A 13,866-nucleotide genomic window follows, 5' to 3' on the forward strand; every position below is an offset into this window, starting at 1 on the left:
CTCCATAACCACAAGTGTTGCATGAGTGTTAGCAATTGTAGAAGACTACATGATAGTTGAGTATGTGGACTTGCTGAAAAGCTCTATTCTTGACTCTTTTTGATGTTATGATAAATTGCAATTGCTTCAACGACTGAAATTATAGTTTGTTAGCTTTCAATGAAGTTTCTGAACCATACTTGACATTGTGAATTGATTGTTACTTGAGCATAAGAAGTCATATGACAAAATCTATTTATGTTGCTGTTATAAGAATGATCATGATGCCCTCATGTCCGTATTTTATTTTTATCGACACCTCTATCTCTAAACATGTGGATATATTTTACGATTTTGGCTTCCGCTTGAGGACAAGCGAGGTCTAAGCTTGGGGGAGTTGATATGTCCATTTTGCATCATGCTTTTATATCAATATTTATTGCATTATGGGCTGTTATTACACATTATATATCAATACTTATGGCTATTCTCTCTTATTTTATAAGGTTTACCATGAAGAGGGGGAATGCCGGCAGCTGGAATTCTGGCTAGAAAATGAGCAAACATTGGAAACCTATTCTGCACTGCTCCAAAAATCCTGAAACTCCACGAAACTTATTTTTGGAATTAATAAGAATTATTGAGCGGAAGAAACACCTCAGGGGGCCCACACCCTGGCCAGGAGGGTGGGGGGCGCGCCCACCCCTACTGGGTGCGCCCCTGTCTCCTAGGCCCCCTGGTGGCCCTCCGATGTCCATCTTCTGCTATATGAAGGCTTTTACCCTGGATAAAATTGTGGGCAAGCTTACGGGAGAAACTCCGCCGCCACGAGGCGGAACCTTGGCGGAACCAATCTAGAGCTCCGGCAGAGCTGTTCTGCCGGGGAAACTTCCCTCCGGGAGGGGGAAATCATCACCACCATTGTCGGTGTTCTGGGAACGGGGGTCCCCAGACTTGCCTGCCTGCGGCCTACGGCGTGGCTCAAGCAGTGGCCCAGTGCGGCCCACCTTCATCATCTCAAGCTCAAGACCCTCGCGAGGGGCCAAGCCTCATGGGGCGGACGACTGGAAGCTTCCTCAAGAGCAGCCTCGTCAGGCAGGCTCACGAGGAGGCGGAGAGATCAAGGCAGGGGTACTTCGCGAGGTGCCCGTGACGCAAGCCATGACGATCGAGGCCAGGCGGGCGCCGACCTGCGCATTGTCCTTGTTTCCTCTTTGGTGCAAAGGGAGCAAGCACAGGCCAAGGCATCAGGCAAAAGACACCGTTTCGGTGCAACAAGACCAAGACCAATAGAGCGGCAGGATGGAGGTCACCGTGGAGCCCAAGACGGCGTCACCATCAGAGTATTTGACAGTCGAAGACCAACTTTAGTCAGGATAAGTGTACTGGATGTTCCCCTTCAAAATGGCCAATTGTTGGCGCCCTTCCCGCTCAATATTTGGGAAGAGGACCAGGGCCTCTCTCTATATATAGGGCTAGACACCGTAGTATAGAGGCATCTGGAATCGACCCCTCCAAAGGGACAACACCACCACAAGAACATCCCTCGCGAGGCTGTTCTTCCCTTGTACCATTCGTCATCAGCCCCTGAGGCAATCCACCACACCACACACTGGAGTAGGGTATTACACCACAATGGTGGCCTGAACCAGTATAAATCTCGTGTCCCTTGTGTGTTCATCTTGCTAGCCTAGATTCCTTGCGAGTCTTCGAGACGTGAGTTGGTAGAGGAGAGATCTTCGTGCGCACCCCAGAGTTTGAACCTCAAGGGTAAAATCCGACATTTGGCGCGCCAGGTAGGGGTGCGCTGGAATCTTGTCTTCCGCCGTCTTGTGTTTCGTCGTCCGTTGCGCCCGTGTATGATGCTCGCCGAGCCCGTGCCGAGCGTTGGGCTGCTCTCGCGGCCCATGTCGCCCAGACGGCCCCCGTCGGCGGGCCTCCCCGTTGTTCCCCATCGCCTGCCGCCCACGCCGCCACCGGCCCGGCGGGGAACGAACAGCAGGCGTCGTCGCTGCATCCCTCGATGCAGCAAGAAGGCCGCACCGCCACCCCGTCGCTGACTCCGGCAGGCTCGTCGTCGCACGCTCGTTGCGCTCCCGCGGACGTGCATGCCGCATTGCTCCTGGCACGTGAGCTCCTGCACTACTGCCCTGTCGACGACCTCTACGGCGAGTGGCTCGTTCGCATCACCGAGCTCGTTAGCGCCGCAGGGGGCTTCTCTGCACCGTCCCTCTCGCTGCATCGCCCTCCGTCCTGCATGGGCAACGCAGCTTCGGAGGCGCCTCCGCAGCCTCCTCCCCAAGAAGGCGCCCTGGCCCCAAGGCGTGCGGCCCCTGGACGAGACCCGCCACGTCCAGCGCCCGCACAGCAAGAAAAGAGCTGCCAAGAAGTCCCTCGCCCCCAAGAAGGTGCTCGCGTGCTCCCTACGCCAGCACGCCATAACCGCACTCCTGCTCCAACGCGCCAAGACCCTGCGCTGCTCCTGGCGGCAGCGTGCGGAGACCTCCAAGATCAAGCCCTACGTCACCAAAGGCTCCTAGTGGCCACCGCAGGCTGCCGCACCGTCACCGCCGAGCTGCACAGGTGTGGCCTGGCCGGGCAAGTTCAAGCCAGATCTGCCTCCTTGCTACGACGACACTGCTGACCCCGCGGAGTTCCTCCAGCTCTATGAGCTGGGCATCGAGGCGGCCAATGGGGACGAAAAGGTCATGGAGAAATGGTTTCCCATGGCACTCAAGGATGGTGCCCGCACCTGGCTCCTGAACTTGCCTCCCGGCACGATCTCCTCTTGGGACGAGATGCGTACTCGCGTCATCGCCAACTTCCAAGGCACTCGCGATAGGGCCCCGGCCATGAGTGACATGCGCCGCATCAAGCAACAGCCAGGAGAGACCCTGCAAAAGTACATCCAGTGCTTCAATAACGCCCGCCTCAAGATTCCCAGGGTGGCTGAGGAAGCCATCATCTCAGCCTTCTCCGATGGCGTTTGTGACATCAAGATGAAGGAAGAACTGGTGATCCATGAAGATCTGTGCACATCTCTGGAGCTGTTCAACTTGCCGACCAAGTGTGCCAGGGCTGAGGAAGGGCGCCTCTCCCTCCTTGAGCTTCCAGCTGCTGATCCTGAAGAGAAGAAGCCCAAGGCCAAGGACGTGAAGCGCAAAGGAGCGGTTGTGCTCGCAGCTGAGCCAGACACCAAGCGCGACAGAGATCAGCCGGAGTCATCCAAGGGCAGCTGGTACTGCATGTACCACGACCTCCACACTCACAACACCAACGAATGCCAAGAGCTCAGAGCCGTGTGAGATGGACATATCGGCCGATGCCCCGAGCACAATGATCGGGGCTATGGCCGAGGAGGAGGAAGAGGTGGAGGACGATGGGAAGACCGTGGCCCTCGCCAAGGGTGGCGTGACCGACCTCGCGAGGATCGCTGGCAGAACCAGCCTCACGAGGGAGGTTGGAGGGATCAGCCTCGTGAGGATCACCTGCAAGGCAAAGCAGGTCTCCCTCCACTGCCACCACCGCTAAGGAGGAATGAAGACCAGCATCAGGACGAGGGGGCTGGGGGCTTCCAGGAGCCGCGCGCTATCGCTTGCATCCTGGGCGGAGCTCAAGCCCCGGCCTCTCAGCGCATCCTCAAGCAGTTTGCTCGCGAGGTGAATGCAGTCCTCCCGAAGCCCGAGGCCGCACGCCCTCTCAGGTGGTCCACATGTGCCATCACGTTCAGCTCAGTAGACCAGCTCAAGTGCGCAGCGATAGCTGGGGTCCCCTCGATGCTCTGTTCCCCAGTCATTAGCAATGTGCAGGTCACCAGGACCCTCATTGATGGTGGTGCAGGGCTCAACATTCTGTCTATCAAGACATTCAACAATCTCCAAGTGCCTTATGACCAGCTTCAGCCGACCAAGCCTTTCTCAGGAGTCACTGATGGTTCTACCACCCCCATAGGGCAGGCCCGCCTCCCTATCACCTTCGAACAGCGCAAGAACTACCGCACTGAGCTCATCGACTTCGATGTCGCCCACATTCTCCTGCCATACAACGCCATCCTTGGGTATCCGGCCCTGGCCAAGTTCATGGCGGTGACTCACCATGGCTACAATGTCCTCAAGATGCCAGGAAGCCGTGGAGTCATCACAGTCCCCTGTGAGGAGAGGGATGCAGTGTGTTCTCTCGAGCGTGCCTTCCAGGCTACGTCAATCAAAGACCCAGATCACAGGAGAGGGAACCTTCCCGAGGCAGTCCCTCAGAAGAAGAAGACATCACCTGGCCTGATCCCTCAGGAGGTAGGCACCTTTGGTGGCACCACATCAGGGTGCGCACCCGTTCAAGGGGCGCCTCTCTCTGTCGCATAGGAAGGCGCGCCCGGTGCCCTCCTCGGGTAAGGCTCGGGGGCTCTCTCCTGGAGGGCCACTGACTTTGCCAAGGTCACGAGGGAGGCGTTCGGGCACCACTTGGAGGCGTGCTTCGCGGCGCGTTTCCCTCAGGAAGGTGCGAAGCAGGGAAGGTCCAACCCTCAAGAGTTCATCGCAAGAAACACTCAGGAGCTGCAGGAATCGAGAGTCATGCATGGCAGCTGCCACTTACCCGCCGTAGCTCCCCATCCAGGCGAGGATGGTGGGATGCGCGTCTGCATTGACGTACCAGGGCTCAACCGAGCCGCATCTCAGGAGCGCCTCTGGCCCTCGCGTGTGGGACATTGCGAGGGTCCACCTCGCAGCTACATTCGCATGCCTCTCGGCCTGCTGAACGCAGCCGCTGCTCATCAGCGCCTGATGAGCAGCATTCTGGAGGCTCAGGAGGTCAGGCATCGTGTGGTCCTGGCAGAGATGGAGATGGTCCTCGAGGAGCCGCCTGGGCCCCCAGAGCCTCCCAAGGCTCCGGGTTCTGGGAACTCGTGAGGATCAGCTTCCTCACCGCGCGTCTCCCGCTACTTCAGCATTCCTTCATCCCCAACGATATCAGGTGACATCTTTCAAGTTACATTTTCAGCTGGGAGCGCCCCCAGGGCTACATCATTCCCAGGCCGCATGGGTCCGTCCCTGCGGCATGTATCTCTTTTGATCATGTTTTTAGTTTACCTTGCTGGGGGCGCCCCTTGGGCTGCATTATCCCCAAGCCACTCGGGCCTGGCCCAATGGCGTGTATCTCCCTCGCATCTGTCTGAGCTAATTTACCCTTCCATGCTTAACCTGCCTGACTTAATCGCTCACTCGATTGACACCATCCCCTGGAGCTACTCTCCTTGGCACGACGCTTGTGCATGGGTCCATCCCTGCAACATCGACAAACCTGAGTGGCTGAGCTCTGGCCACGGCAGCCCCGCAAGGCGCCACCTCACCAGGCCCTCAGTGCCCTCGTCACTCCCTCGGAGCAACCAGTGGCTGGCTGACAATTGTGATGGCAATTCTCGTTTTCCTTATGATGAGTTTACAGCGTCGAGCGAGGCCTTCGAGGTTTCTCTTTCTCTCTCACCCGCACGAGCCGCTTGCACATTAAAGGGGGGGCGCCTGAGCATCGCGACTCATGGGCTCTCACTGGCTCTCCAGCCCTCACCTCCTGGCCTTGTCTACAGCATCGCGACCTAGCATACCAGCAACAACTGAGCTCGCTCGGGGGCCAGGACCTGAAAACGTAGAGCACGAACGGGAGTGCGGTAGAGAGGGAGGAAGCTCTCCGGGCAACTACCCAGCTGCAGACGCGCGGGTCCGACGCATGGCCCCAAGCTCCCGAGATAAGTCACCCCCTACGGAACTGCTAGCAAATGCAACACGACTCTGCACCTAATGCAGCCCTGTAACGGCGATGTTGCGCTCCTTTCTCACCGAGCGACGGTTGCTTGAGCGCTAAAGGGGACCTCCTCAGCATCGCGCCTCGGGGGCTCTTACTGGACCTCGGGCCGCTCACCTCCTGGACTTGACCACGACATCGCGACCTGGCATACCAGCGACGGTTGAAGCCTGCCTGGGGACCGGGACCTGTCGGCGCAGAGCACCAAGCCCTCGTGAGGTTAGAAAGGAGGAACCAAGCTGGGACAGGACAAGCATCTCACATTGCATCACGATAAGGATCATATTAACAAAAGGGATTACAGACGCTTTACATGCCCCCATGGGGTACTTCCTTGATTCCCCGCAGGAAACAAAAGACGCAAATCCTGAGGAGCCCAAACTATAGGTGCCTCGGCAGCAGACGCCATCATCAACAGTGGGCCTCGTGAGGCCGGTGCCAACCTCATCCAGATCAGCCACGCCGACCGCCGGGCGTGCCGGCTCTGCTCCGGGCGCGACGTGAGCTCGGGGCTCATAGCTGTCGTCGCTCGTCTCCGGAGTCAGGAGAAGTTCGAGGGAGTCGCTGGACCCTGTGGCACGCCCGCTGCTGCCAGAGGAGCTGCTGGAAAAGCAGGCGGTAGGCCTAGTCCTCGCCACTCCAAAGCTCCGGCTGCTGTCTCTGGGGCAGCACTCTAGCCGGCGTCCTTCCGCATCAAAGACCTTGAAGAACATCGGGGAGGCGCCGTTGTATTCTAGATGAATCACGAGGGCGCCCCCCGTTCGGCAGAACCTGGCGATCTCGCCCCAGCCTCGGGTCATGCAAACCTTGCTAGGGGCGACAAACTCGACCTCCGCTTCGGTCGTGGGGGTGCTGCAGCTGGTGTGCTGCAGCCAGAGCTCCTGATGACCCCTCGGCGGTATCTCGAAGGCGAAGGAGGTAGGAAGGCGGATCCAAGAGCTCGGAGGCATGGCGGTGTGAAGCACGATCTCGCGGGAAGAGTCCGCAACATGGACTCTAGGGGGGACGACACGCGTCACCGTGATCCGTTGGCGCCGCCGGCGACGCGGGCGGCACCGCTCGGCGCCCTCTTCCCCAAGGCCCTCAGCCTGGGCGTACAAGGGAAATGGATATCCGGGAGGAGGCCGCTCATACCAAGGCCTCGACGTCTCCTGCCGAGCGCTCTCATCGCGGTGGCAGGGGAATGGTCGCTTCTTCAGTGGGAGCGGGACGGGCCCCTCTCGGGGGGCCTTCCCTTTTTCTTCGGTTGAGAATCGGCGGATCGGCACCATTGTCGTCGAATGGGAGTAAAGAAGAGGAGGCGGAGCAAGGAGAGATGGACTGGAAGGGCTCGCGCCGTTCCGTACTTATAGCCGGAGGAGGCCAACCGTCGGCCTCCACGATCGCAGGTAATCATGATTCACTTTTGCATGCAGGGACTTGTCATGTCGAACGGTTGCCGAGGCATCATGGGGAAGTGGAGACACCCACGTCTAATCAACTGCCACGCGGTGCCCAAGGCCGCAGGCTGTTGGGGCTCGCGGCGCTTTGCACTTGCCCCTTCGCTTCTCTGCTAAGCCAAGTCCGGGTGCGTCTTGGGCCTGGGGGCTACTGTCGGTGTTCTGGGAACGAGGGGTCCCCAGACTTGCCTGCCTGCAGCCTGCGGTGTGGCTCAAGCAGTGGCCCAGTGTGGCCCACCTTCATCAGCTCAAGCTCAAGACCCTCGCGAGGGGCCAAGCTTAGCGGGGCGGACGACAGGAAGCTTCCTCAAGAGCAGCCTCATCAGGCAGGCTCGCGATGAGGCGGAGAGATCAAGGCAGGGGTACCTCACGAGGTGCCCGTGACGCAAGCCATGACGATCGAGGCCAGGCGGGCGCCGGCCTGCGCAGTGTCCTTGTTTCCTCTTTGGTGCAAAGGGAGCAAGCACAGGCCAAGGCATCAGGCAAACGCCACCATTTCAGTGCAACAAGACCAAGACCAACAGAGTGGCAGGATGGAGGTCATTGTGGAGCCCAAGACGGCGTCACCGTCAGAGTCTTTGACAGTCGAAGACCAACTTTAGTCAGGATAAGTGTACTCGATGTTCCCCTTCAAAATGGCCAATTGTTGGCGCCCTTCCCGCTCAATATTTGGGAAGAGGACTAGGGCCTCTCTCTATATATAGGGCTAGCCACCGTAGTATAGAGGCATCTGGAATCGACCCCTCCAAAGGGACAACACCACCACAAGAACATCCCTCGCGAGGCTGTTCTTCCCTTGTACCGTTGATCATCAGCCCCTGAGGCAATCCACCACACCACACACTGGAGTAGGGTATTACACCCCAATGGTGGCCTGAACCAGTATAAATCTCATGTCCCTTGTGTGTTCATCTTGCTAGCCTAGATTCTTTGCGAGGCTTCGAGACGTGAGTTGGTAGAGGAGAGATCTTCGCGTGCACCCCAGAGTTCGAACCTCAAGGGTCTACCGGAACCCAAAATCCGACATTTGGCGCGCCAGGTAGGGGTGTGCGGGAATCTTGTCTTCCGCCGTCTTGCATTTCCTCGTCCGTTGCACCCATGTCTAACGCTCGCCGAGCCCATGCCGAGTGTCGTGGATTTGTCACGGCAGATGTCCTAGCGAAAGGACTTAGTCGTGGAGCCATCACTACGAGTTTACTTGAAGGGGTTTAAAGCGGACACAAAGACACGAGGGTTTTATACTAGTTCGGCCCCTTCGATGAAGGTAAAAGCCTACGTCTAGTTGTGATGGAATTGATATGATCTCGATGGCTAGGGAGCAAACAAGCTTCGCCTAGGCTCGAGTTGTGGTTGTCTGTCTTGAACCGCCACCGGGTCGTCCCCTTATATACACGGGTGACGCCTATCGGTCCATAGAGTCCTAACCGGTTTATACTCGTATTCCGGTTGCTATCTCCCTGTTCCTTACTTACAATACAAGTCATATATCAGGCCGGTTTACAGCTACATGCTCTAACCGACTACAGGCCTTGGGCCTTCATCTGTTTACACCACTAATGAAGTTAAACCGGCCCAAGTAGGCCGGTTTACGCCTAGTGGTAATATCCCCAACATTAGGCCCCAGATTGATTTGAACTGGTTCATGTCAATCCTTCACACCATCTTGCGTCTTGGATATCTTCTGTTTAATTAGCAAATCTCCATGTCGTCATTATTTTTAGTTGCTGTAAACCGGCATGACGTCATCAGTTTTGGTTACTGTAAACCGGCATGATGTCATTATGAAGTTCATAACGCCCTCTTAATGACAGCTCCTGGATTCGCGCGTTTGACCTAGCTCGGCTGCCTTATAAATAAGACCGAAGGGTCATTTCCTTTCTCTTCCCCTTCGTCCCTTCTTCTTCTTCTTCCTCACGTTGCCGGCTTTGCAGCTCCGCCACCACCGTCGATCTCTGCCTCGTCTCGGGCCGCTGCATCAACCTGAACGTACCAGAGTGCTGCGGCGTCTTTCCGCATCTTCTCCGTTCCCGGTAAGTCCTCTCTCCTTCTTAACCTAGATTTGTTCTTAGGGTTCCATGTTCTTGCTATGTTCATTGCGCGTTTATAGCTGTTCTCTGACCTGGAATGCATCTGTCGACTCTTGCCGTGTTTAGTAGCGATCCCTTTAGCATCCGCCTGCTATTTCTCCTTCAAGCGCATAGATCTCCCGCACATATCCGCTCAATGGTTCACTTCTGATTCCGCCTTAGTCTTCGAAATATTTCCTGTTTTTATGAGCTTGCTGTAGATCCGCGGCTGTAACATGATTTTGTGAAACTTGTTTCTGCATAACTAGTTATCCATAGTTTCAATCGCTTCCGATGCTTAGGCCAGGCGGTTTAACTTCATCATAGAGAAAAAATTGCTAAACTGGTATATATGTCATTAGTCCCCTGGTTGAACCGCCAGAATCCATCTGATGCTGCGTTGTAGAAGACCGGATTATTGGTACTGCCTCCGGTTTACCGTAATCAGATCAACACCTTTTTATCCGGCATGTCCTTGAACCGGATCACTTATTTCTTGTAGATCTCGTCATGGCCAAACAAGTGTACGAGTGCAACTGGGTTCCCTCCCGTGTCACAGAATCACAGCTGAACGATCTAGTCCTGATCGGCGCTTTGGATAGCCAAGATACGATTCACTGGAGGGTTCCTGGAGATGAATGTCCTCCTACACCCCAGGAAGGAGAGGTCGTGGTTTTTGCAGATCACATGGCCCGGGGCTTCAAACCGCCCGGCTCTAAATTTTACCGGGATGTGTTAGCCAACTTTCAACTCCGTCCACAGGATATTGGTCCCAACTCCGTCACCAATCTATGTCACTTTCAAGTACTTTCTGAGGCATACCTTTAAGAGGAGCCTTCAGTCGAGTTATTTAGAGATCTCTTTCATCTGAACCGCCGTACTGAATTCACTGACGGCCCTAATACCGAACTTGGCGGTATGGCCATTCAGAAAAGGAAAGAAATCACCTATCCCCACGTCAAACTCCATACTCACCCCAAGGAATGGAACGCAACCTGGTTTTATTGCAAGGATACCTCTCCTAACAATGAAAATCCCTTGCCTAGCTTCCGTCCGGAACGGCTCGGCAACACTCACCCTTTTCCACAAAGGCTAAATGCCAAGGAGAGAATTAAATATGCTCCTCAACTGTCCAAGCTCCGGGCCTTCATGGCCAATGGTTTAACAGGAATAGACCTTGCACGCTGCTGGATATCATGGAGCATTTTGCCTCTAAGCCGGCGCCCAAATTTGATGTGCGAGTATACTGATAGTGTCGATGACCCACTCCGACACACTAAAATCCAACTCCCTGACGACGAAGTCACAGAATCTGTGAAAAAGATGCTGAATGAACCGGAGCACCTCTGTGCTCAAACTGGTCTGCCTCCTTACTGCACCACCAACAAACCGCCAGCGGTAATATTTTAATTGTTCTACTGTTGAACCGGTTTACTATTTTATATGTTCAACGTTTCATTACTGCTGATCCAGGGTGATAATCCATTTTGGAGTAAGAAACTTCCTCAAGACAAAACAGAGAAGGCAGGACGGCCAACCCGGCCCAAGACCAAGGTTATCAAGAAACCAGCTCATAAGAGAAAAACCACCGCTTCATCTGACCCAACCATTGATGATGATGTGGGTAATCCGGATCTTGAGGTAGAACTTGATTCACTTGGCTTGCTTTTTACACGCCTTATTGATGGTAATGCTTGTCAGGATGATGCTGAAGCCAGCAATGCGGGTTTCGTTGAGGTAACCATTCTCTCTTCCGATTCAGAAATCCTGCCTTTGCCAAAATTTCGCCGGGCAAACCGGAAAATTAAATTTTCTCATCCTCTTGCTTATCTGGATTCCCAATTTCTTATGAAGACCCAGCAACACGAAGCTCGCCGCACAACCCGGCATAGTGGCCAGGTAGTTACCTCTGCCGGTTTACCAAACAGTCCGGTTCAAAAACACCGCTCCGAGGTCTCCGACCTTTTTATTGATTTAAATCGTAAAGCGGGTTTCTTCCGTCAACCTCTTAATCCATCCGACTCCGATTATCAGGTCACTTCTCATTCATCATCTGGTGAATCGTCGGCCACCCAGCTACCACCTTTGAAAACAGTTGTTGGGTAAGTTAAACCGAACATATGCTTCCAGTATACTACGCAATGGCTTACATTTTTCCTTGATTTTTTATTTTTCTTTCAGGGCTAAACCGAAACCAAGCAAGAAGGCCCGCCTGGATAGAGCGGCTGAAGAAGATGTGGCCCCAGAGCATGACCAAGCACCTGATCATGAAGTGTTTACTTGTGAAGATATCCCCAATGATCCTCCTCTGCAAGATCACAACCTGCCGTGGCATCAATGATCTGATCAATACGGGGGAGGGCAAAAGGATCTGCCGGGCAGGCTTTGTTAAGATCTGTGTAATCCACACACATACGCCAAGTGCCGTTTTTCTTAAGAACCAACACCGGATTAGCAAGCCACTCTGGATGGAACACCTCAATAATAAAACCAGCTGCTAAAAGCCTGGCCACTTCCTCTCCAATGGCTTTGCGCCTTTCTTCGTTAAACCGGCGGAGGAACTGTTTCACCGGTTTATACTTAGGATCCACATTAAGAATGTGCTCAGCGAGTTCCCTCGGTACACCTGGCATGTCAGACGGCTTCCATGCAAAAATATCCCGATTCTCACGGATGAACTCGATGAGCGCGCTTTCCTATTTGGGATCCAGGTTGGCACTGATAGTGAACTGCTTGGACGAATCACCGGGCACGAAGTCAACAAGCTTGGTCTCAGCTGCCGATTTGAACTTCAGATCTGAATCATGCTCTGTAGTTGGCTTCTTTAAAGGGGTCATATCCGCCGGATCAACATTGTCCTTATAATACTTCAACTCCTCCGTGGCACAGACTGACTCTGCATAAGCCGCATCACCCTCTTCACATTCCAAGGCGATCCTACGGTTCCCGTGAACTGTTATCGTCCCCTTGTAACCCGACATCTTGAGCTGTAAATAGATATAACAAGGCCGCGCCATGAACTTGGCATAAGTCGGCCGCCCAAACAGGGCGTGATACGGGCTCCGGATCTTCACCACTTCGAAGTTTAATTTTTCCGACCGAGAATCGTGCTCATCCCCAAAAGCCACATCTAGGGTTATCTTGTCAACAGGATATGCAGATTTACCTGGCACAACACCATGGAATACCGTATTCGACGGTCTGAGATCCTTGTCTGCTAGTCCCATGCGCCGGAATGTCTCATAGTATAGTATGTTGATACTACTTCCTCCATCCATGAGCACCTTGGTGAACTTATAACCCCCCACCTGAGGGTCCACCACTAATGCTAACTGGCCCGGATTATCAACCCGGGGCGGGTGATCTTCTCTGCTCCACACGATGGGCTGCTCTGACCAGCGTAAGTAACGTGGTAAGGCCGGTTCAACAGAATTCACCGCTCGCTTGTGGAGTTTTCGGTCGCGCCTATCCAAGCTAGTTGTGAAGACATGGTATTGCCCATTGCTCAACTGCTTTGGCTGGCTCTGATAACCTGACTGCTGCTGCTGCTGCTGCTGGCCGTTTTGATTACTCTGGCTATTGTGACCGCCCCGATTGAAACCTGAACCGGAAGCTCCATCGTGACCCGGGCCGTGTAAACCGGACCCTGAACCGCCACCTGTCCCATGGTCATACCGGAAGGCATTAGAGTTTTTAAACTCCCGCATAATATAACAATCCTTCCAAAGGTGGTTAGCTGGTGTCTCCTTCGTCCCGTGCTTTGGGCAAGGCTGATTCAACAAATAATTCAAACGGCTTGCGTTAGGATTGGGGGTCCCATTACGATCTGCCGCTTTACCTCTACACCGCTGCCCCCTGTCCTGTGCATTAGCGTTGGCCACAAAATCCATGCTACCCTCCGCCTTGCGTTTGCCTCCGTTTCCATGACCCACCGGTTTGTACTGCTGCTGTTTAGAGTTGCTATTCTTCCTTCCCTTCCCTGTTTCATCATCATCAGGTTCGGGATCCTTGGTACTGTCCGAATCGGCATACTTTACTAAAGCAACCATGAGGGTTCCCATGTCATTACAGAACCGCTTCATGCATCCCAATTTCAATTTTAGAGGCTCAAACCGGCAGTTGCCTTCCAGAGTTAAGATCGCAGAATCAGCATTAATCCTGTCAGATGAATGCAAAATTTCCGAAACGTGGCGCACCCAACGGGTCGTCGATTCTCCTTCCTCCTGGACACAAGCCGCCAGGTCAACTATGGACTTGGGCTGCTTACATGTATCCTTAAAATTCTGTATAAACCGGGCCCGCAACTGGGCCCATGAGCTGATAGAATTGGGTGGCAGGCTCTTTAACCAAGTACGAGCCGTGCCCTCAAGCATCATGGTGAAGTATTTCGCGCATGCGGCCTCATCCACATCCAGCATCTCCATGGCCATCTCATAACTCTCTACCCATGCTTCAGGGGGTAAATCAGTGGTGTAATTCGGCACCTTGCATGGACCCTTGAAATCTTTAGGCAGGCGCACATTACGTAAAGCTGGGATTAAGCAAGGCACTCCCAAAGCGGATGTGATCCCTGGTCCGGCAAAGGTTGC

This window comes from Triticum dicoccoides, chromosome 4B (genome assembly GCF_002162155.2).
Source record: "Triticum dicoccoides isolate Atlit2015 ecotype Zavitan chromosome 4B, WEW_v2.0, whole genome shotgun sequence".
Taxonomy (NCBI): Eukaryota; Viridiplantae; Streptophyta; class Magnoliopsida; order Poales; family Poaceae; genus Triticum; species Triticum dicoccoides.